Source organism: Neopsephotus bourkii, unplaced genomic scaffold, assembly GCF_033783945.1.
Source record: "Neopsephotus bourkii isolate Nb327-2 ecotype Australia unplaced genomic scaffold, CSIRO-AGI_Nbou_v1 NB_998, whole genome shotgun sequence".
NCBI lineage: Eukaryota > Metazoa > Chordata > Aves > Psittaciformes > Psittacidae > Neopsephotus > Neopsephotus bourkii.
The window spans coordinates 247,484-272,376 of record NW_026901490.1 but is presented as its reverse complement, the minus strand read 5'-3'; positions in this window follow the sequence as shown (position 1 = coordinate 272,376).

Sequence of the window (24,893 nt, the reverse complement as noted above, 5' to 3'; positions counted from 1 at the left end):
GTAGATACGTAGAAAAAGAAAGATAAAAAGGGAGGATCATATTGCTCCCAATAGATCTACTGTAACTAATGCATGTTGAATTTTGGGCTAAAGAAAATCATGAATGTTATAATAGAAAATTCCATCATGTTCTGTCATGGAAAAATGCCTAATTCCACATCCATGACTGAGATAAATGGAGTGGATAACAGCTTATAGTTTTGTTTCAGGCTATTCGCCTGAGCGAGGTGTCCCTGTCCATGGCAGGGGGGGTGGAACTTGATGATCTTAAGGTCCTTTCTAACCCTAACTATTCTATGATTCTATTTTTGGTCTCAAACTGCATCATTGCATCAATTTACACTTCGTTTCACAATTCTGTTTCCTGCAAGTAGAAGCTCTTTGTTTTTTCTTCTCCCAAGTCCTCTTCACATTTGCTGGAACCTATCCTAGGCTTACCTGGCAGGTTTTTTTTGAAAATTTTTGCTGTGGGCTTCATACTTAGCAGACAACCTGTAAGATCTCATGGGTCTCATCCAAAATTGTTTAAGCACTGTGTATGCCAACAGAAAATATTAACAAGTCTTATTAGTGGCAGAACAATAACTCAAAAATTCTTGGCTCTTAACCCTAATTAGAATCTTCAAAATAATGAAGTAATTATTGACACAGAAGTAATTGAGCTAAGTATTAAGTTCCTAGGTAAACAAATTTATTAGACTAGTCGACTGCACTGCAAAGTAACAATATGGGAGATTTTTCTGCAGCCTAAGCCAGTCAGAAAATTCTCTTTTTTGTTGTTCAAGATGTGTAGTTTAAATCTTAGGCAGCTAAAGTAACACTAATCAATCACCAAAACCAATTTTATGTCTTTTTGTCATAAAACAGATATATTGTAATTCATAAGGAATTATATCTTCTTGTGCTGTAATCTCTCTTTATTATCTAAACATCTAATAGAGGCAAGCATGTAACACATATTCCATGGATGAATCTCTTCTATTAAGCCTCAACAAGGCATTTATGGATGATGCGTATGTGTTGACAAAGAAACAAGCCATTTTCACAGATATCAGCTCTGTTTTGGAGCTTGAACAGTTAACTAGGACACTGAGGTTGGTGTAGGCTTCATCAGCTATTCGCAGCTTGAAGGTGCACTATATCACTGGGGACAGACAGCACATTATGGAACTGTGTTCTGCCAGAAAGCTTACTTCATGCTTCATTGGAAGGTGTATACAACAGCAAGACCTCACGCACGTAGTGGGAAAGTCTGAGCCATGTAGATGATGTACACAGTGTGGGAGACAAACCCTGGGAAATCCAAAGGGGTTTTAAAAGAATGTGGAGGAATAAAAGGGAACAGATGGGCAAATGAAGATTTCATAACAGGATGAAGAAGATAAGACAAAAGTGGTACAGAATAGTTGATGTTGGAAGTGAGCTGTGGAGATGGCTGATATCTCTTCTTGGAGCAGATTTCTCAGAGCTGTGTCCAATCTGTCTAAGGATTGATAAACTTGACCAGAAGGTAACCTGTTCCGGTGTCTGACCATGCTCACAGTAGACAAGTTAAGTAGAAATTCCTATAGCTTGGTTTTCATTCGTTGGTTCCTGTAATTTCACTAGATTCCATGGTGATTCTGATTGCTTCTTCACTTCTTCACTTTACCAGGTACACCATGAGAAGATCCCCACTGTGCCTTCTCTTCCCACTACAGCTCTTCTGTCTGTTGGACTTTTCTCCAAAAGAACATTGCTGGCTCACATTCAACTTGATGCTCGTCAGGGCTCTTGGGGCCTTTTCAGTAAAGCTGCTTCCTAGTCAGACAGCACCTAGTACATGTGCTTAAGGACATTCTTGCCCAAGTGTAGGACTTTATATTTCTTTTTGTTGAACTTTGAGAGGTGAGGCCAAATCCTCTTTCTTCCCCTTCTTGAAGGTAGGTCTGGCATTTACTTTCTTGCAGTCTTCAGAAGATTTCCCCAGTCACCATGATATTTTGAAGATAATCGAGAGTGGTCCCACAGTGACAACAGCCAGCTCCTTCAGCACTCGTGGATGTATCCCATAAGGCCTTGTGGACTTGTGCTTATTCAGTTTATTCAAACCTTCCTTAACCGGATTCTCCTCCACTGATGGTAAGTCTCTCTTTCTCCACACTTTCTTCCTGGTTTCAGGGGCCTGGGACTTACTGAATATCATCAGATTATATTGTGAATATCCTTTTTGCTCTATGGTTTATAAGTTTATATTGCTTCTGATCTAAATCTGGTGAAGTGAGAAACATAGAGAAGTATGTGGAAAGAAAAACAACACCAAGAGAAAAATTATGCTATCTATTCAACCTTTCAATTTTACATATTGAAGTAATTCAGTATCACAAATCAGCTTAAAAAAAGGCCAGACCCTTGGGAAAAGACTATGTGTAAAAAGAGGACAATGAAAAGCCAAGCATATATATTTTAAGACTATGACAGAAAACTAATAATTGCCACTATTCTGTTTTTCACTAAAGAAATGTAATTTCATACAGACCCAGAATATCTAGGATGTTTATCTCTCTCTCAGAATGACTTGTGTACTGAAGACATTAATTTCTCACAATTTCACTATTCTGTCACATAAAAATTGATCATAGACAAGCAACCTCTATCTCCATGTTCCTTGACATTTATTGAGATCGATTTTTTTGGAAGCATGTCAAAAGTTTTGAAACAAAATGAATTCTCTTGTAGCTAAGTAAGTGGATAAAGCTTACCCTTCTTTGTTTCTTGAAGAGGATTAACCCAGAAATCATATTTTCTTATTTCCACAACACATGTATTTAAAAGGAAAATCTCAGAAGCATGGTATTGAGTTGCAGTGTTTTTATTTTCTTGTTGGAATTGAACTTAATACAATTTATATTTGTGCACAACAGCACTGATCACATTTTTGTCTGCTGATTGCATTTATAGAAAGGCAAAATAAAGCTACATATATCCCAGTATCTTGACTCTGATCCTGAACTAGTTTTACTTGGAAAAGAGAAATTACACAACCACAGAGAGCACATCCAATAGTTTTCTACTGAAACAAGTGTTTTCTTAGCTTGTCTACAACAACAAAAAAAATGCGTTCTTTGTTTCAAGATGTAAATAAGTAGCCTGGTTATCTGAGCTGTATGTCTTTGTGACTGAACAAACTGTGAAAACATGGAAGGCTTCTCTGGATGCAGCTAGAATCAGAACTATTTCATAATTATTTTTATGAATTTTTTTTTTATAGGAATATTTGAACTTTTGAAAAATTGCATGAGCCCAATTAAATGCTTCCGAAATGTTCCCTAGGTTAGCATTTATGACAAAGTCAAAACAAAGAAGGAGCTGAGTGACTAGAACCCATATTAGTGCAATCTGTCTGCATCACCATGCTGAATGCTGCTGGAGTCTGTCTTTCTCTGGTTTAATTTGCTCCCTTTTTTTTCAGGGGAATACAATTTGGATCCATCTCCCACATTAAAAGAATACCTCAGCTGAGTATACTGATGGCTGTCTCTGATTCATCTGTCACTTTTTTTCTCAAGCAAAACAAAAGATGAAGCACTTTAAACAGTCCTTAAAAAAACATTAACTATTAACTTTTGCCTGGAGTGCAGCAATATTTAAAAAACATTAAATGTATTTCCCCTTGACTCTACTTTTGGTGTGAATTATTCCAAAACATTATGCACTCCATAATATATAATCATAAGATTATATGTGACTAAAGTTATATTTAGTCACTTCTATATGTACAACTACTACTACTACTAAAACCCAATATATATGTATATATATAAGTTGTGCTTTTTTTTTGAGTTTTCAAGTTCTTGATCTCAGATGTATCTTGAAACGATTAGTTCTAAACTATTAAGTTCATGGGATGTCTCTTGGTTTCTGCTATTAGAAGGTATAAACAGAATGTTTGGTCCTTTAAATTGGACTGTTCAAAATTTTTTCAAAATTTTTGTTACACTGTCTTTATAACTTTTAAAATTTTTTTTAGATTTTTTCTTAGTGCAATCTTTCCACATACCTTTCTTATCAGCAGCCTTGAAATCTGCACTTTCCTACTACATACAGTTAAGAAGGATGTCAAGAACTGAATATACCATTCCAAGTAATGGAATATCATTGTTAAAATAATCTCAGCATATTTTTACTGATTTCCTTTTTCTGACTAAAAAAAAATTCTTCATGTCCATAAAAGAGAAAGTTATGTTCAGATAATAATCTAATACAAGATATAAAAAAAAAAATTAAAAAAACACATACACATTATGGGTGTAGATACTAGCCTATCTAACAGTATATGTAGAACCCTCACCAAATTTTATTACTGACATTTTTTCTAACATAATACTTAAAATACAGAAGTTGAAATGTATTAATTTCTCTCTTGGACCAAAATATGATGTATTTTTGTTATGTTCTTCCAAGATTAGCAAGAAGATCCCAATTCTTCTCTGGCAACATTTAATAGTATTTATTGTGCTGAGGTTTATTTTATTTTATCCTATTTTATTTTATTTTAAAATCACCTTTTGCTTTGTTTTGGGGCTGAAAGCTGCCATCACATGAATCACATGTATCTGACAGCAGAATTTGACTGCAAGAACAGGAGTTTATGAAAAAAAGAGTTTGGCTTCCTAGTGTTGGTGTCCAAAATGACAATCATATTTCTTTTTTCTCATTTCATTATTCAGACAGCTTCTGTCAAAACTTTATAACTCCCTGAAGAAAGTCACTGTAAGCAGATAGAAAGAATTTGCTTCCTCTAACAGCAGCATAACTTTATGCTCTCCAGGCATTTTGCTTGAGGTAAAACATATCCAGCATTATAATTTTATCAAGAACGAATTCCTATGTTGCTATAGTTAGTTTTTTCATTAAATATGCTTGCTTTGCTCTTATATTCTTCTGTTTAGCTTGTTTTTAGCAATTTTAGGCATCTGATGTGCTATACAATCTTTATTCTCAGAGTTGTAATACAATACAATATCCAATCATACCATAGAATCATAGAATGGTTAGACTTTTAAGATCACGTAGTTCCTACCCCCCCCCGCCATAGGCAGGGACACCTCCAACTAGATCAGGTTGCTCAAGACCCTGTCCAGCCTGGCCTTAAACACCACCAGGGAGCATTCACAACTTCCTTGGGCAGTCTGTTCCAGTGCCTCACCATTCTCATAATAAAGAATTTGTTCCTTATACCCAACTAAAATCTCCCCTGTTCAAGTTTGAACCCATTGCCCATTGTCCTATAGCTACAGTCCCTGATGAAGAGTCTCTTTCCAGAATTCTTGTAGGTCACCTTCAGGTACTGGGAGGCTGCTATGAGGTCTCCACGCAGCCTTCTCTTCTTCAGGCTGAACAGCCCCAATTTTCTTCTCCTGACTTTGTATGGGAGCCCCCACATGATCCTTATGGCCCTCCTCTGGACTTCTTGCAACAGTCACATGTCTTTCCAGAACTGCACGCAGTACTTCAAGTGGGGTCTCACAAGAGCAGAGTAAAGGGACAGGATCACCTTCTTCGACCTACTAGTCATGCTTCTTTTGATGCAGCCCAGGATACGGTTGGTTTTTTGGGCTGCAAACACACACTGAAACTGTCTCATGTCCATTTTCTCATCAACCAACACCCCCAAGTCCTTCTCTGCAAGGTTGTTCTGAATCTCTTCTCCACCCAACTTGTAGCTGTGCTTGGGATTGTCCCGTTCCAGGTGTAGGACCTTGCACTTGGCTTTGTCAAACTTTATCAACTTGATATTCTCCCAAGAGTGTCAAGGTCCCTCTGGATTGCATTCCTTCCCTCCAGTGTGTCAACCACACCACAAACCGGCTGAACATGCCCTCAATCCCATGGTCCATGTCATCAACAAAGATGTTGAGCAGCAGCAGTCCCGTCACCAGTCTCTGAGGGACACTGTTTATCACTGGCTTACACACAGACATCGAGCCGTTGGCTGCAACTCTCTGCGTATTCCTAAAATAGATAACCCTTCACTATTCTTTTTATGTTATAATTCTTTTCTCATCTTTCTGTCACACTTATGCCAGCTGTCACTTCTTGCAAGCTAGCTGTTAACTACTTGAAACTTCTGATCTGACTGTTAAGAATCCAGGTACCTTTGAAAATCTAAAGTTAGTCATGTTTGAAAATAGGATTTAGGTGGATTCAAGACTTTCTATTCACGTTACAATAAATCTACTGTTCTATGGAATAACTGATATGTTGCAGAACTAACATATATATATATAGCTGGGAAACAGCAGGAAACAATGTTATGGGTGGAAATGATAATCATAGAATAGTTAGGGTTGGAAATAACCTTAAGATCATCAAGTTCCAACCCCCCTGCCATGGGCAGGGACACCTCACACAAAACCTTATCACATAAGGCCTTGTCCAACCTGACCATGAACACCACCAGGGATGGAGCATTCATAACCTCCTTGGGCAACCTATTCCAGTGCCTCACCACCGTCTCAGGAAAGAATTTCCTCCTTATATCCAAGCGAAACTTCCCCTGTTAAAGTTTTAACCCATTACGCCTTTTCCTATCACTACAGTCCCTAAGGAAGAGTCCCTCCCTATAGGCCCCCTCCAGATACTGGAAGGCTGCTATGAGATCTCCACACAGCCTTCTCTTCTCCAGGCTGAACAGCCCCAACTTTCTCAGCTGATCTTCATATGGGAGGTGCTCCAGCCCCCTGATCATCCTCGTGGCCCTCCTCTGGACTGGTTCTAACAGATCCATGTCCTTCTTATGTTGAGGACACCAGAACTGCACACAATACTCCAAGTGAGGTCTCACAAGAGCAGAGTAGAGGGGCAGGATCACCTCCTTCGACCTGCTGGTCATGATACCTTTTGATGCAGCCCAGGATATGGTTGTCTTTGTGGGCTACAAGCGCACGCTGCCGGCTCATGTTCATTTTCTCATCGACCAGCACCCCCAAGTCCTTCTCTGCAGGGCTGCTCTGAATCTCTTCTCTGCCCAACCTGTAGCTGTGCCTGGGATTGCTCTGACCCAGGTGTAGGACCTTGCACTTGGCATGGTTAAACTTCATGAGGTTGGTATCAGCCCACCTCACAAGTGTGTCAAGGTCCCTCTGGATGGCATTTCTTCCTTCCAGCATATCAACCAAACCACACAGCTTGGTGTCATCAGCAAACTTGCTGAGGGCACACTCAATCCCACTGTCCATGTCACCGACAAAGATGCTGAACAAGACCAGTCCCAACTCCGATCCCTGAGGGACACCACTCATTACTGGTCTCCAGCTGGACATTGAGCCATTGACCACAAGTCTTTGTGTGCGGTCATCCAGCCAGTTCTTTATCCACCGAGTGGTCCATTCATCAAATTGATGTCTCTCCAATTTAGAGACAAGGATGTCGTGTGGGACAGTGTCGAACGCTTTACAAAAATCCAGGTAGATGACATCAACTGCTCTATCCCTGTCCATCAGTTCCCCAGCCCCATCATAGAAGGCCACCAAGTTGGTCAGGCAGGATTTCCCCTTAGTGAAGCCATGCTGGCTGTCACCAAGCACCTTGTTGTTTTTCATGTGCCTTAGCATGCCTTCCAGGAGAATGTGCTTCAAGATTTTGCCTGGCACAGAGGTGAGACTGGCTGGTCTGTAATTGCCTGGGTCATCCATTTTCCCCTTCTTGAAAATGGGGGTTATATTTCCTTCTTTCCACTCATTGGGAATTTCACCTGACTGCCATGATTTTTCAAATATGATGGACTGTGGCTTAGTAACTTCATTTGCCAGCTCCTTCAGGACCCGCGGATGGATTTCATCAGGTTCCATGGACTTGTGCATGTTCAGATTTTTAAGATGGTCTCGAACCAGTTCCTCTCCTCCAGTGGGCCCAAGGTCTTCATTCTCACAGTCCCTGTGTCTGCCTTCCAAGACTTGGGTGGTGAATAATCATGTAGATAAGGCGCTCAGTTTTATGGTTGGTAGTGGTCTTGGCAGCCCTGGTGTAATATTAAACTTAGTGATCTTAAAGTCTTTTTCAACCTAGTTGATTCTATTATTCTATGATTCTAAGCTCAGGCCCTGGTGTTTTGAGGATTTGCTGTTTTCTGGCTCCATTAAGATAAATCATTATCAATTTTCAAAGGAGCTGTTAAAATACAGACTTGAAAGATCTATTGTGAGAACTTACATCTTTTCCTCTTTCTGATACTTGTTCACAGACTTCTTTCCTTTTCTACAGAATTAATTAGCTCAGTAATGATACAGTATTCATTAAAAGTGAATCTGGCTTCTTCAGAAGCTACACTCTCTTCAGCAGCAACAAATAAAGGATCTGAGACATCACTAACTTTTACTCTGCTTCCCCTACCACCTTCATAATTAGTCATAACAAATGACAGAAAGGGTGCAACAAATTAATACAGAAAAATGTTTAAAAAGGCCACATCGTTTTTGTTAGATCTTAGCATGTTTTGCTGCATTAGCTGCTGTAATTACCAACTTTGAAACATATTAGTATAATGAAAGAGGGAATGAGAAGCAGTGATTATTGATCACTGTACGTGACAGAACAAATTTTTATACTTTGGGACCCAATCCAAAATCTATTGAAATAAACAAAAGTGTTTTCTGGATTATGTTTAGGCAACATTTGCATAAGACTGAGTGACAGACAAATATTATCCAAGCAGAATTCAATCAGTAATAAGTGTCATCATATTTATTTTTTTTCCTGTCATCATAGTGAATTGTGTCTACTGGAAACTGCTTTTGATCTCTTAATCTTCAGATTTTGTTCCTTCTGTCCAGTCACTTAGAATTGTCTATTTCTTACTTACAACACAGGTTTTCAAGTTAAATATACTGATCTACTGAAATTAATTTGCATTCTGATTTTCATTTAAGATATTTGGATAAATATTAGATTAGATAGTTTATAGAATTCTTCATAATGCCTGTGTTTCTTGTTCTAGATGTATTCCAGATTTATTATTCCAGATTTATTGTACCCTGACAGAAAAATATTTGCTTGCTATCAGATATACCCAGTGAGAAAGATTTTATATGTACAGTAGATCTGTTAATATTTCATGTGAGATATAGCAAATAAAGAAAACAAAATCTATAGAGAAGGAGATGTACAGGAGAAAAATGCAAACCAGACATAATGGACTAATCATCATGACATTTCTGTATCCTATTTTTGCCAAAAATATTTTTCTTCTGAAAGAAATACTGATGCATATCTTGACATTCCATTTTAGGATAGCATACATCTAGTTTATCTGAAGATAATGACTCCTTCGCAGTCCCAAGAAGATCTTAAGCTGGTTTTATTTTACAAGCAACAGTCAATATTCTGTTTGGATTATGTCTAAATCTAAGCATACATCCCAGCTTCATGTGGCTTAACCTAGATTTGATTTAAACTGTAGCAGAAATCTTCATATATATGTGTATACAGAGAAATTATAGGAAGATTTAGTAACAAATAATATCATAGGAATTCTTTTATTGTGTGTATTTGTTTTTCCTGAACCAAAATCAATCCATCCTAAACTGGCACAGAAAAGCATGGCCTAACTGTTCCTTTTCATTTTAATCTAATTTTTAGGACCATTTCCAGGGACAGTAATTTTGTATTGCTCATTCATTTTACCTGGAAAAAGACCAACAGTGTGCAGTCCTAGAGTTAATACTTTACAATAATGTACTGATTGTTCATCTCCTTAACTAAAATTCAACAAATTATTTGCTGCCTGTTTTTCTCCTGGCTTTTGTCTCATTTCTCAAAAGCTGCCACATACATTAGTTTCTATTTTTACCATTTGAGAGCATGAATGTATATGGAAAATATTTTTGCATTGTAGGTTGCACAAGTGTAATATCTCATTATTCTAATATCTCCTTCTTCATCTCTGCCTAGAAATTTTCCCACAGCCATGTCACATGTGTTCTTGTTCAAACCAGAAGCTGATAGTTGTTCACTCCCAGGTAGAAAATAGGTAATCTCTGTACAAAACAGCAGAAAATTACACTAAACAGATTTGTTCTTGCATTTGCACAGCAGGCAGTTAGGGTCAGAGGAACATCATGGCACCCAAGAATCCATAACTTAAAGTAAAAAATATCTAAGACTTAAAATTAGATTTTGGGTTGTGTTCTAGATTTCTATTGCGTTACAGACGATTTATATCATTGCTTTAGAAAACAAGATTTGCCTTTTCTGTCATGTTGAATTGACATTGGGTCTCTATGAGTAAAACATGCCAAGCTGTAATAAATACACATTTTAAGTTTTACTCCCTAATACTTAAGATCATCTCTCAGCTGTCCACATTTCTGGCTGAGTGATTCCAAATATCTTTTGGTAGCTGGTATTAAGATACCAGCTTGTTTGAAGAAAATTATCATAAAAATCATTAAATCATTCTGAGTTAAGAGAAAAAAACCTCAACAGTATTTCTAATTAATATTCAGATATGGATTGATTTGATAGAAGTGCTTTATCACTTATTAAAAATAATATGGCAAGATTAAAAGACATCAGCCACCCAATAATGAAGATTAGGTCTTGGATAACAAAGTTACCATAAGTACTTGGAAAACAGAAATAGTAACGTAAATCGTTTTCACTATGTAACCCCAGAGATCCAGTAAGCTTAAAGCCAGAAGAACTATTCAATCATCTATTCTGTCCTTATGTATCTATCATAGTTCATTAGATTTCATTCACTTGTTCCTGTGTTGGCCCAGTAATTTTTGAATTTCTGCCAGGTCTTCATTTGGGAGCTATGTCTTTGACTATATTTGTAAGGACTACCAAAGTGGAGTCCCAAAGTCTACTTATATTTCTGCACATTAGTGCTATATAAATACACAATACTGAAAAGGCTAGAATACTTTTACAAAAGTGGTTTAGCTGTCAGAACGCAGTGAAATGCAAAAGTAAAAATAAAACATGAAGCACACTGAACTGAATGGCACATAGGCGCTCTGGATCCTGGGAGAACTATACCTACATTCAGTAACTGAATCAATCCTTATGCGGATTGAAAGCAAACAATACTCACTACTAGAGGAAGTAATATCCTGAGTTGTTCGAGGGAAGGATTGTGTTATTTCTATGACTAATTTATGACTCTGTTATTTCATGGAGGAATATATAATTCCAGGGAAATGTTCTAAATCAGTATAATATAAAAATATAGAGAAGACTGTAGTGTAATTAGAGAATAATTTCCTTTCTTAATTGCTTTTTTTAAACAAAATCATAATTATAATGAACAACACTTAATTTTAGAAATAAATTCCTTGAATCATACCATTCTGAGGTCTTACGTTTCTTTATTAATTAGAAACACAAAGTTATGGGTGAAATTTTGCCAAAGTCCAATAGATATTCCAAACAAAATAGCTCCAATAATTTTAACAGGAGCATGAAACTAATGTATTGTCATGGTAAAAATCCATGGTTTCAACTGTATCTCAGCTGAAACTAGGACAGTTATTCGTGTATTTATGTAATGTTCTTTTGCATGTGAGTTATAGAAGAGAAACAATGCCAATAGGTTTAGAAAGCGAACCAATGATAGATATAAGCAATAGCTCTGTCCTTGATCCAGAAAACAGAGGTAGGGTTCAACAAAATGTCAGTCTAATCAATGGCAACTTCTCACTCTCATGGCCCCTATTACATACATGTACCTTAAAATCATGAAGCAAAATAGCACAGAATATTTTCTTCAGGGTCTCCCAGCTTATATTCTTGAGATGATTTCTAATAGAAGCAGAGATGCTTCTATTTATGGATGGAGTAACATTCTAATGTATTAATAATAGCAATAAATAAAATAAAATAAACTTGCAGACAGAAGTGAAAAACATTTTATATTTCAACTAAAAATACTATGTAGCTAAAATTGATAACTACATTTGTAAATTATAAAATGTTTTATTTTGACAGTTTTCAATAGAATTTTTTGTATTGCTCTTGATATGATATTTTTCATTTTAAATCTCTTATTTTTAAGTGAAAAAATATTTATGAAGAAAAATTACCTTTTTTTTGTCTTGAGTCAAAAGATATATTTTTTACTCAATCAAATGCAACTTTTTTTTATTATTTTTTCCTTAAATGTCCTAAACCCCATTTTTCCTATTCTACCTTGCTTTAATATTTCTGACATTATAGCTTCTAAAGAAATCTATCTCTTACCTGTGACAGCAGTGTTGCAAGATGAGTTTGCTTTTCAAAAGAGGAAGAAAAGGTTTTTTCCTAGTCATATGTCAATAGCTTGCACTGAGGGATCTCTGTTTTGATCTTTTTTTTTTTTTTTTTTTTTAAGGACAGAAAGTAAAATAAATCCTCTCTCCTTATCAGGTGTGCACTGTTGGCAGTTTTCCAAAATGAGTTACACTCCAAAATGGAGTACATGGACCAAAAAAAGAAAAAAGCTGTGTTGTTGGTTTTTTTTATCTCATCTTATTGCTAGTCAGCTCACTGTCATAGGTGACTATGATATATCCATTCCTATCAATTAAAGTAAACATAACTTAATCCAGATTCAATTTTCAGATGACAAAAGGAAAGGAAGTAGATGTACGACTGTATTTGCTGTCCCAGCTGTGCAGCTTAGGATAATCTTCATAAGACTTTCTGAAGCATCACAGATGAACAACATGGATGCTAGATGTAGTATGGCTTGTATGCAGTGTATATAAAAAAGGAGAGTTCTCATGCTCTAGTTAATTAATTGGATTATGCGTTCAAAAGGATTGACACTTCATATGCCCTCATTCTAAGCATTCTTTAAGAAAATTTGCAGAATAGTCTTCAGAAGAACAACCTAAAGATGAACTTTCAATCTGTGCTATAATGCAGTCTTCTTTGGAAAAGACAGTTTTAGAGTGCAGGAAAAAAATGTTAAGCATAAGGTGAAGTGCCATGCTTTCATGAAGTGTGGCACCTAAGGAAGAGGTAAATCCTTAGTGATACCTTAAAAATGTCACTTTCATGATTCCTAACCACCTTCCTCTGTAAATGTCTTCTTTGTTCTCAGACAGACTTTAGGCTAAGGGTTTGGTCAAGTATGCCCTGAACATCAGTAAATATGAAGAATTAGACACACAATGCTACAAATATTTTTACTAAGTAATTATAGTTTGATATTCCTTAATGCATTAGTCTGCACTATTACACAGACTTGAGAATAGTTTGAATATTAATTCAACCCATAGAAGTAGACATTGAATCTAGCTGGAATAGTATAAAGAATTCTGGAAAAAATGAAAATACTGTCTTATCTTGGATTGTCATTTTACCCAGAAAAGCTCTATATCCTATATTCATAGGCATTAACAGTGTCCCCTGAACAACCCTGAAATCAAAACAAGAAGTTTAACTTATTTAGAGGTTGTTTGTTTGTTTGTTTGTTTGTTTGTTTGTTTGTTTTTGGTTGGGTTTTTTTTTTTCATTATCACTTCACTTGAATAGAAAACACATGAAGGACTAAGGAAGGAATTAGTAATTTCCAAAGATCTGCATACTAGTAAAATAGACAAAAGAACACTGAAATAGAGCTAGTCACAACATACTAGAAATACTGAAAACTCTGACAGGCTGAATATTACATTTGGAGACTTGCACTAATTCCAGGCTTGAAATTAATTTTACTAATCTGTAGCTTTGTGGAAATCACTGCATATTGCTGTAGAAGACTTTTGCAGAAGTTTACAGACGTTTGGAATAGCGCATAATAACTTGCAAAAGGATTTCAACTGAAAGGTTGACTAAGTTGTTTGGGCTATTACATGTCTACAGGTGTGGAGTCTGTGAAGGGCGTGCAGGGGTGGTTAACCATACTGCACTCTGATGGCTAATCTTCAAACCATTCTTTCTTCAGATGCAAAATTTCCTATTTCTATGATGGTTCCCTGATGCTCTGAAATCCCAATGGTCAGCAGAATTCTGGTACATTAGGCATTTCATAAAACCTGGTAAAACTTTATTCCTTGGATCAAACTCCCTACCATTAGCCACAGTAATATTTCCCAGTTATGTGTTTCTAAGGGGTGGTGACAGCAGAGTGTTTGTTTAGAGCTATACACATCCAGGGGATTGTCACATATTGTCACATATGTGAAAATGTTCACAAATCAATAGAATAAATATCCAAAATGAGATCTAAACTAGCTTGAGGGCAAGAGAATAAGATTTTTATGTAATCTTTGTTCAATAATTCTGCTCCTGGGAGGGAAATAAATGGTTTTTGAAGTTTCAGGAAGCTGAAGTACTCAAAACCTAAAATTTTACAGAAACTTTTGACTATAAAATGCCTGGGGGCAGAAAGAATGGTGCTTTGTAACTCAAAATTGCTACAGGAAAAGAAAACCGTAGTTTTATCATGAAAGTAGTTTTAATGCTGCATATTTTATACTAGCAAAGCACTTTCCATTTCCAGGGACTGTGAAAGTCAGCATGCACTACTCCATAACCCAACATTCAGCACAGCCAAAAGGAAGAAAAAGGTACCTTCTTCTCTTGATATCAGTGACATGACTACCCATTATCAATTTATCTGCAATTCTTAATGAAACATAAGGCAACTGATATACCTGTTATGTAAGTCTTTTTTTTTCAGAACGTAGAAAGATCAAAATAAACTCCAAGTCACTATGTGTAAGTTCTCTGAAGTTTAGAAAAAAAAAGTTAATAAAGCAATTAATATTTAAAACTTGTTTAGATAGATATCTCATCAGTATTTAAAAGGCATCTTAGAATTCTAAATATTGCAGAAATGCTTAAAATCCAGAATGCAGGTCTGCGTCCCTTACACCCTTTTACCTTTTACAGCTCCCATGCAAATTTGTGCAGAAGATACATTTTTATATATAAAAACCTTGCCTAGCAGAATTCCATCTCAATTGCTTAAATAGCTGTTGAGCTCTGAATATATTTAGTAATTGCTATTATGTAAAGTCTGCAATTACTATCCTGTAGATTATTTGGTTTACAGAATGAAAAAGAATAAAAACTCTCTCATTTCACTTTCCGGTTTTGGTCAACCTTAATGTAAAAGAATCAAGAAGTGAAGATTTTACAATGGTTTTAAAGAAATTTTAGTTGGTAATTAAGGAGATCTAATTTGTCTTATGAAGTTATCCAACTAATAAGAAATATAAAAATGAAAAAATTTATGCATTGATCTTATTTTCTCCTCCCACTTTCTGAATTTTGTGACTACTGTAGAAGAACTGATAATAATAATTTGGTGTTAGGACTTCTTTGCACCTTGTTGATATCTTTGTAAACTCACTCCAAGCCAGAATCAGCCAGACACTCCGAGGGCAACATACTGTTGTAATGTCTCCAATGTAAAACCTTTCTGAAAAATTTAGCTAATAATGGAAATAATCAAAAGACTGATTTGGCACTTTTGGGTGGTAGGCAGTATCCACACAGAGGTGATGCAAGTGATGACAACAGGAACTTAGTAAATCTATCCCTATGGTCACTGATTTTATATTTAAAGACTGTATTGGGGAATACATTTGTATTTTCATCAAATATAAAATACTTACATATGTTGGACATATGTTCTTAATTTACCTGAAATTGGTACTACTCAGCTCCCAACATTTCCTTCCTTCAGTGACCAGGACAGCTGTTCCCAATGTTGGAATAAGGTTGTCCAGTTTATTATGAAATGTTTCTAGATAAAGTGCTTCATTTTAAACTTGTTTCACACAATTTAGAGAACGTAATTCATAAGATGTTATTCAAATGATTTGTTTTGCCATCACTGTTCAAGTCTGCCCAGGCCTCATTTCATGTGCTGGCATTCAAGCCATCCTATGAAAACAGAATTTTATTTTTTTTTTTTTTTTTTTTTAAGCCTTTGGCTCTTGATGGATACTGCAGTAATTCACACAAAATCTGGTGAAATAATGTTATCGTATGTGAATGTTTACACAAGGGCAATTTAGAAACAAAAGCGTGCAATGCAAAATTAACTCTGATTTTGGATACTTGACATTAAGTATCTAAGACCAATTTTCCAAAGTCTGTAGCTGATATATTTAATCATAATTTCCACCATGTATCTTTTCACAAGTCTTCTAGGTAAGAAGCCAAAAGCTTATCACTTAAAGCCTTCAGAAAATGAAGCATCTGGTTTCCTGACTACCCTGAAAAAGTAAGAAAAAATAACAATCTGAACTACATGTTTAATTTACACTAAGAATAATAAGACAGTTATAAAAAAGGTGCATATTCTAGTTCCAGTTCCCAAACTATTTCTTGCCACAGTCAAACCGCATTTTACCTAATGTTGCTTTTAAACCTTACTGACTTGCTGTATCATTCCTGTTGGTCCTGAATACCATAACACAATTAAAATTTTGATTAAAATGAATGCATTTTTGTAATGCAGTTATGTGAGTTTTTGAGAAAGAGGATACCAGAAATAAGTAATTTAAAAGCTCTGTCTAATGTTCAAATGATAATGATTGTATTAAATCTTCCAGTGTCTGCTATCTAGTGCTCACTTAGACAATGCTCTAGGAGATCTTACTTACATTACATTCAAAAACTGATGCTTCATGATTTTGCTACACATGTTTTTTTATCCAGGATCTTACAAGTATTTAGGTTTCTGTAGGGTCCAATTCTGCAGATATTACACTTTTACAAATTATGTGCATATATATGTATATGTAATGCCCAAAAATTTATATAGCAATTATCTTAAAATCTAATACTAAAGAGGATAAATAATAGACTTGAATAATAAAAGCTCCACCCCTCTAGGCACTCCCCCACCATGGACAGGGACAGGGACATCTTTCACTAAATCAGGTCAGCGAGAGACCTTATAGCAGCCTACCAGTAGTTATATACAAAGTTCACATTAAAAAAGATATGTTCTTTTTCAAAGAGATATGTATTTAGTTTTTAGAATAAGTAATTAATTTGCCATTACTATTTAGCAAAGTACAGTCTGAGAAAAAATTATGATTGCTTATTAAACCGTGTGAAGAACACCTTAAAAGCTCACATGTCTATGTGCTACTTAGCAGCTCTCACTTTAAAACACATCCAAATTAACAGCAATGGCTTATGATGGTGAATGAAGGTGTGGGTCTTTCTGATCAGAAACACAACCTTGCAGGAGAAAAGCCTCCACTACTGTTTTAGTATCAGCAATCTGAACAGCAGACCAATTAATGATGTTATGGAGGTGCAATATTTTTTGTATTAGCTAGGCTTGATCTATTGTCTAAGATTTCCGCACCTCACTGCAATTTGAAATCATCAGCTTTTAGTCTCAGAAATTAAACCCAATGAAAAGTACCAAGTCTGTAAATTAGATAAATGCGCAATAGCATTAGGCCTATCCAGTAAAGAGAGACATTGCAGTCAAAATTATCAGAAAAGGATAAGAAAAAAGAAATACTATTATCTGTCAATTGCAGATACGGATAAAACACAGAAAAATTAACATTTGATGAAAGTCATCAAAGGCTTTGGGTTTTAACAGATAATTGAATACAGATTCCTAAGTTAACAATTTAAACTCAGCCATTTCTTCTCCAATGAGCTGAAAACATTGTTTCCACTTAAAAAAAGGAAAAAAAGTTAATAGCAAAAGAACTTCTGGTAAAGACATGAAGTGTGTTTCACAAAGCCATGTATAACTGTGTCTTAGTCACACACATGTGGTCAGGAAGCAAATGGTAAAATGAATAGAAGCATGGAAAATCAAACCCCCAAATCCTTTCTCATAATAAGTAAAAGTAATTAATTACCATACAATAATGTTGCACCCTTTTGGTCTTGTTCTAAGTAGACTATAGAAGATTGTGTTTAAAATATTAATATTATATTTTCTTTATGCATAGTATGACTGAATACGCATGTGTTCTTTCTGTAATCCAGTGCCTGTCTTGTAGCCAAGAATTATCTCAGTTCATTTCCCACCTCCTTCCATTTTCCTTCTCTGGTCCCTAATCCAGGCTTCTTGTCTAGTTTTGGTGTCTTTCCTACCTATGATATTCATTGAATCATTTAGGTTGGAAAAGATTTTTAAGATCAGTAATTCCGTCTGTAACCCAACGCTGCCAAGTCCATCACTAAACCATGTCCCTGAATGCCACATCTACACATCTTCTAAATACTATGTTTTGGCGACTCATTTTACATAGTCATCATTTCCACAGGTATAGGAATATTTCATAGACATCGTCCTCTTTGAAATATAAAATCTATTATTAGATAATTTTGCTCTGTTTTTCTAGAAAGTTGCTTTCTGATTTCATTAAAATGAATAGAAATTTACAAATAAGATTTTTTAATTTTTTTTTTAACCTGTGTAATGACATGAGAACTTCAATTACTGCTTTTTATGTCCTGGAAAAGGAGAAAGGCTTTTAAAATCAAGTCTGAAGTTTCATTCCTAAGGTTTGGTGTACTTTTCAGAGCTTCTGAAGCTTCTGATTAATGATAGATCTCATTTGATGTTGAGAAATAAAGAATCTGAAACTTGGCACAAATCCTTTACCTGGCTTATTTCTAGATACCATTTCAGGTACTCCTGGACAATATTTTCATTAGCAACTACACTTGTTTTTGAACTTGCTGTGGCTTTTTGAGCAATGTCTTTTTTCCCTACTTGGTATTAATGCAGCATTAATTTTTTTTATTAGCTGTTAGTTTTTAGAAACAAAACAGCAGAAAGTACATAGCAGGAATATTTAAAATGCCTCACAAATTACCTTTGGCTCTTTTAGTGCATACTTTCTTCCTTCATCCTCTAAAACATTAGATTTTTTCTATAAAATGATGCCATCCTAACAAATTATCTTGAAATATAATAGCTTACGTTCTTACATACTGATTTATTCAGAGTTGTCTGTCTGTCTCCATTTTAAAATAATTGTGTAAGTCTATTCCAGAATCAATGAAGTAAACAGGAAGAATCCAACTTACTTCAGAGGCATTTGGATCAAGCCATAGGTCATTACAGACATCTAATATTTCATTGTTGATGCAAATCTTAATTAGATGGATTAAGATGTTTATGTTTTACCTTCAGTTGCAAGGCATAAGAAACAACTTAATGACATAGTGTTTACATTTTCAACGAGAAAGTATATCTAGCAACTGGAGTTTTAGCAACTTTGACAGCTTAAATGAAACTGGCAATAAGCTTCAAATAAGTCATCTATTTGCTGGATTGTTAAAATGTGTTTTAACTAAAAAAAATATTCATACACATAGTAGTGTGGCATTTCTCAAAACTTTACATAGATGAAAAAGTTCCATTATCTTTTTTTTTCCACTGAGACACTGGCTAGTAAGGTAGAAGCATAGAAGTTACATCTGAAGTTACATGGAAAATACTTAGCAGTGACTCCAGTGATACCAAGATTTTAAATAGTACTATTACATCATCCTCTGACTTGTTTCCTTTTAAAACTTCTATCTAAGAGCAGGCAGGGAATACAGAAAGTGTTCTAACATCAATTCCATTGTACAGCATTTTTCACTCCTTTGTGTTTGAAGACACAACCTAAGCAACCAGAATGTGTTTAAGACTACTGAGTTTGCCTTGAGAGCTGTTGAATATCCGTAAATATCTTCATTAAATAAGTTTTCACTAAAAGAATATATTTGTACAAAGATTATGGTGACAGAGAAAGAGGGTAAAAGGCCTATAAAAATCATAAACAGCAAACACAATGAAACTGAGTTGGAAATGTAACTAACACTTTTCTGCTCTTAAAAATACATATCTACTAGTAAAAAAACCTGCTTGGATGACAGTTACATTTTTAAAAGGTGCACAGAAAATTAACAGTGCAGTCAGAATCTGAGAACTCTAGTCATACATTATAAGCAAAAAATCATTTTTTTCCGGAATGCGCATAGAACCGGCATCATAAAACATTAAAGTTTATAATCCTGTTTTCTAGAGGGTTCAGATGGTCCAATATCCATAGAAACATAAAACCATAGAACAGTATGAGCTGGAAAGGACTTTTTAAGTTGAATCATCTGGTCCTGCCCCCCTGCCAAATGTAGGAACACCTTTCACTAAATTAGGTTGCCCCATGTAGCCTAACCTTGAAGACTGTCAATAGCAGGGCATCCACAACTTCTCTCATCAACTTATTCTGGTGTTTCACCACACTCATCTTAAAAAATTTATGTTCAACCTGAATCTACTTTCTTTCAGTGTAAAATTGCTGTCCCTTGTCATGTCATTACAGACCTTGGTAAAAAGATTGTTTCTGACTTTCTTATAACCCCCATTATTCTGAAAGACCATTATGCATCAAAGTCTCCTTAATTTGAACTACATTGATACCTAACCTGCAGTCACTTATGGCTGTTTCTTTGGGCTATCAGGAAAAAAATCTCCCACTGTTTTGCAAGAAATATGTAGATTAGAAACCAGGAAGAGAAAAAAAAACTGAACTCCTCTACTCTCTTCAACTAATATATGAAGAGTGTGATGATCGTGTATGGAAAAAAAAAGTGTTATTTCTGAAGGATCAGTGGAATGAAGATAATTTGTTCTACAGTGGCACAAAATGAAAGAAGAAGGTTAGCATGTGCTAGGCTATTTCTAGCTTCACAGCTCTCTGTAATCTTCACAACAGTAGAGTGGACACTGCTCATTTTCTGCCTTTCTTTTTCTAGCTCCAGGCTAATGGCTCACTGAAAAGGACTGAGGGAATAATAGAAGAACCAATGAATGGTTTGGAAGTTAGTTTATGATAATAGCTAAAGAGCTTACAACCTATTTGTTAAACCACCATCTCATAGGTCAAGTTCAGAACTATACAATAAAATTAACCATCCCTTTCATACTGATTGTGGAAATCTCAGTGCATCCTGTGCAAGAAAGATAATTCAGAGATTTATGTGTAGTAGGTTATACAGTAGCATCTTAGGGAATTGAAAATATTCATATGTCTTGCTATGTAAGTATTTTCCCCCACCCTGATATCAGTAGGTTTCTACAGACCTTCACTATTGTATAGTTAGAACCTAGGAGACGTAGGTATGTAGCTAAATAGATGCAAGACATATTCCAGGTATGTAGATAGATAGCTTCATCTGTCATATATACAATGGGTCTTGTACTATCTATAATACTGGTATCCATCTACCTGCATACTTATATATCACAGTATCACAGTATGTTAGAGATTGGAAGGGACCTCAAAAGATCATCTAGTCCAATCCCCCTGCCGGAGCAGGAACACCTAGATAAGGTTACACAGGAAAGTGTCCAGGCGGGTTTTGAATGTCTCCAAAGAAGGAGATTCCACAACCTCCCTGGGCAGCCTGTTCCAGTGTTCCGTCACCCTCACTGAGAAGAAGTTTCTTCTCAGGTTTAAGTGGAACCTCTTGTGCTCCAATTTGTACCCATTACCCCTTGTCCTTTCACTGTTTGCCACTGAGAAGAGCCTGGCTCCATCCTCGTGACACTCCCCCTTTATATATTTATATACACTAATAAGGTCACCCCTCAATCTCCTCTTCTCCAAACTATAGAGACCCAGCTCCCTCAGTCTTTCCTCATAAGGGAGATGCTCCACTCCCTTAATCATCTTAGTTGCCCTGCGCTGGACTCTCTCCAGCAGGTCCCTGTCCTTTTTAAACTGAGGGGCCCAGAACTGGACACAATATTCCAGATGAGGTCTCACCAGGGCAGAGTAGAGGGGAAGGAGGACCTCTCTTGACCTACTAACCACCCCCCTTCTAATACACCCCAGGATGCCATTGGCCTTCTTGGCCACAAGGGCACAGTGTTGGCTCATGGTCACCCTGTCGTCCACCAGGACCCCCAGGTCCCTCTCCCCTACACTGCTCTCTAACAGGTCGTTCCCCAGCCTATACTGGAACCTGGGGTTGTTCCTGCCCAGATGCAGGACTCTACACTTTCCCTTGTTATATTTCATCAAGTTATTCCCCGCCCAGCTCTCCAGCCTGTCCAGGTCTCTCTGGATGGCAGCACAGCCTTCTGGCGTGTCGGCCACCCCTCCCAGCTTAGTGTCATCAGCAAACTTGCTGATAGTACACTCAATTCCCTCATCTAAATCGTTGATGAATATATTAAATAATACTGGTCCCAGTACCGACCCTTGAGGCACTCCACTAGATACAGGCCTCCAACTAGACTCCGCCCCATAGACTACAACTCTCTGGCTTCTCTCCTTCAGCCAGTTCACAGTCCACCTCACTACCCGATCATCCAGACCACATATGCATATATGCACATATGTTTAAATCTAACATATGTGATAGTTATATAAAGAAATAGGTAGCGCTATACCTATCACAGGATTGTTATATCCACCACAGGATCCTAGATTAATTCAGGTTCAAAGGGACCTTAGAAGGCCTACAGTCCGAATGACTATTCAAACCGTATTAGCAAGGAAATTAGAACAGGTTGCTAAGAGCTTCATTCAAGAAAGTTTTAACAGCCTCTAAAGACAGAGTCTAGTCAACCTATTCCAATTCTTCACTATCTTCTAGTTAAAAAAATAATTAAAAAAAAAATCCTTATAGCAAGTCTGAGCATCTCCTGTTTTAATTATGCCTCTTGTCTTCCCATGCATTGCTGTGAAGAGACTGGCCTGCCTGGAGCTGAGACTCTCCTGCAGCCTGTGGATGTCACCATACTGATGCAGCTTGTCTCTCTGCAATCCATGGGCAAACACAGTGGAACAGATAGCCACACTGCAGCTCACGGAGGACCCCATGCCTCAGCAGGTGGGTATGCCCTGAAGGAAGCTGTAGCATATGGAGAGCACATGCACAGGTGGGCTCCTGGCAGGAACTGTGTTCTGTGCAGATGTGCCCACACAGGAGCAGGTTTTCTGGCACAAGATGTGGCCCATAGGGGACCCACACTGAAGCAGTCTGTTTCTGGTGGACTGTACTCTATGGGAAGGATTCATGTTGGAGCACTGCGTAAGAACTACAGTGCATAGGAAAGGTCTATGCTGGAGCAGTTCATGAAAGAGTTTCTATCATAGGAAGGACCCCATGCTAGAGAATGGAAACAGGGTGAGGAGGAAGGAGCAGCCAGAGATGAAGTTATGAACTGACCGCAGCCCCCATTCCTCATCCTCCTGCACTGATCAGAGCAGAAGGAGGAAGAAGAGTGAAGGAATGAATTAAAGCTTGGGGTAAAGGTGGGCATATGGAGAAGGCATTTTTAGGTTTGTCTTTTTTTTTTTTTCCTCTTACTTTCCTATTTTGTTATTAACTGGTAAATTAAATTAAATGAATATTGGTAAAGTAAATTAAATTAATCTTTCCCAAGTCAAGTCTGTTCTGCCCATGGTAATTGGTAAGTGATCTTCCTGTCTTTATCTCAGCCCATGAGCTTTTCTATCTTATTTTCCCCCTCCAACATACTGAGGAAGGGGAGTGAGAGTGCAGAATATGGGTGTTGCAGCCAGCCAAGGCCAAACTCACCATGTTATCAATGAATGCAATTAAGCTGACTTTAGTAAATACATGGTGCCCATACCTGATCAATTTCCTCTCCTTCATGTGCCCAGAAATGTGTTCTAGGGGGACTATGACTTTCCTAGGCTGCACTAGTAGGCATATTGATGGCAGAAAAATCATTAAGATAAGAGAAAGAGGAGTTTTAGGAAGGTAGCATTTTGCAGGTGAAGCATCTGACATAGATACATTTGTAAGAGAAAAGATGTTTACTGTACTTTAGTTAATGTAAGGCTAATATTATTTGTTTCCCCTATAAATACTGTTAATCATCAGTATGTCTCTAATTTCAGAAACATGTTTCAAGAAGATCTGTTAAGTGATATCACCTGCTGAAATGAAATGTCACTCAGTAAGAAAGGTTATAAATCCTAGCAAGTATTATCTTCAGTTTTATGAGATCTCATAAGGTAACGTCATATCACACAGCAGAGTAATATATACATCTGCTTGTTGTCATACCAGCTAAACAGTAACTGTAATGTGTCATGATGTGATAGAACCCGACATGTTCTAAAAATCCATCAAGTCAAGAAGTCACTGTTCAATTGGACACTCCAACTGCATTATGTATCATGACACTGATAACTTTTGTTTTACCTGTATCATTGAAGACTGATGTGCAAAATAAATATAAAAGGTCTGGTTTGAACAAGTATACCGTACACCTGCTTGTGCCTTTTTTCATAGGCACCAGAAAAAAAAACTTAATTTTATTTATAGATAGGTTACAGGTGACCAGAAAATACAGCAGTACTGTTTTTCTCTGCAAGAAATTACCTAAATAAATTCAAAAATGGAATAAAAAAACCCCCATTTTTTAAAGTTTTTATTTTCCAGTTTATTCTGAAAAGGTGTAGTCTTTGAAAGAAAAAGGTCTAATAAAGTGAATACATTTGATGGTTTACAGAGCTGAGGACCTCTTCCTTTAAAATAAAGCAATCCTACATTCTGCTGTTACTGAAAAAGGAAAAAAAATAAAACATACGGCAGTTTATAAAAAGGCAAAATTGCTCTGCCCTCACCCAATGTACTTTTGATCTGCCTATTTTCCAACCATCTGAAGAAAAGTAAAATGCAGAAAATTCCATATCATCCGTTATTTTTTAACCAGAGTTTTTTTGGTACTGGCACACCCTATAGCTCCTAGAGCTGAGCTTTCCATAATTCCACAAGCCTAGTGAGACTGAAAGATTTGCACTCCTACAAAATAACTACAAGTAGCATACTCCTTATCTCAGTAGTCGTGTGTGTCTGGAAAGCAGTCAATTAAACTTGAGTATTCCTGGAAGGGAGGGACCTGGGGGCTACCAGGACACAAGCTCTTTCAACCATCCCTCAAGCACAGTAGATCA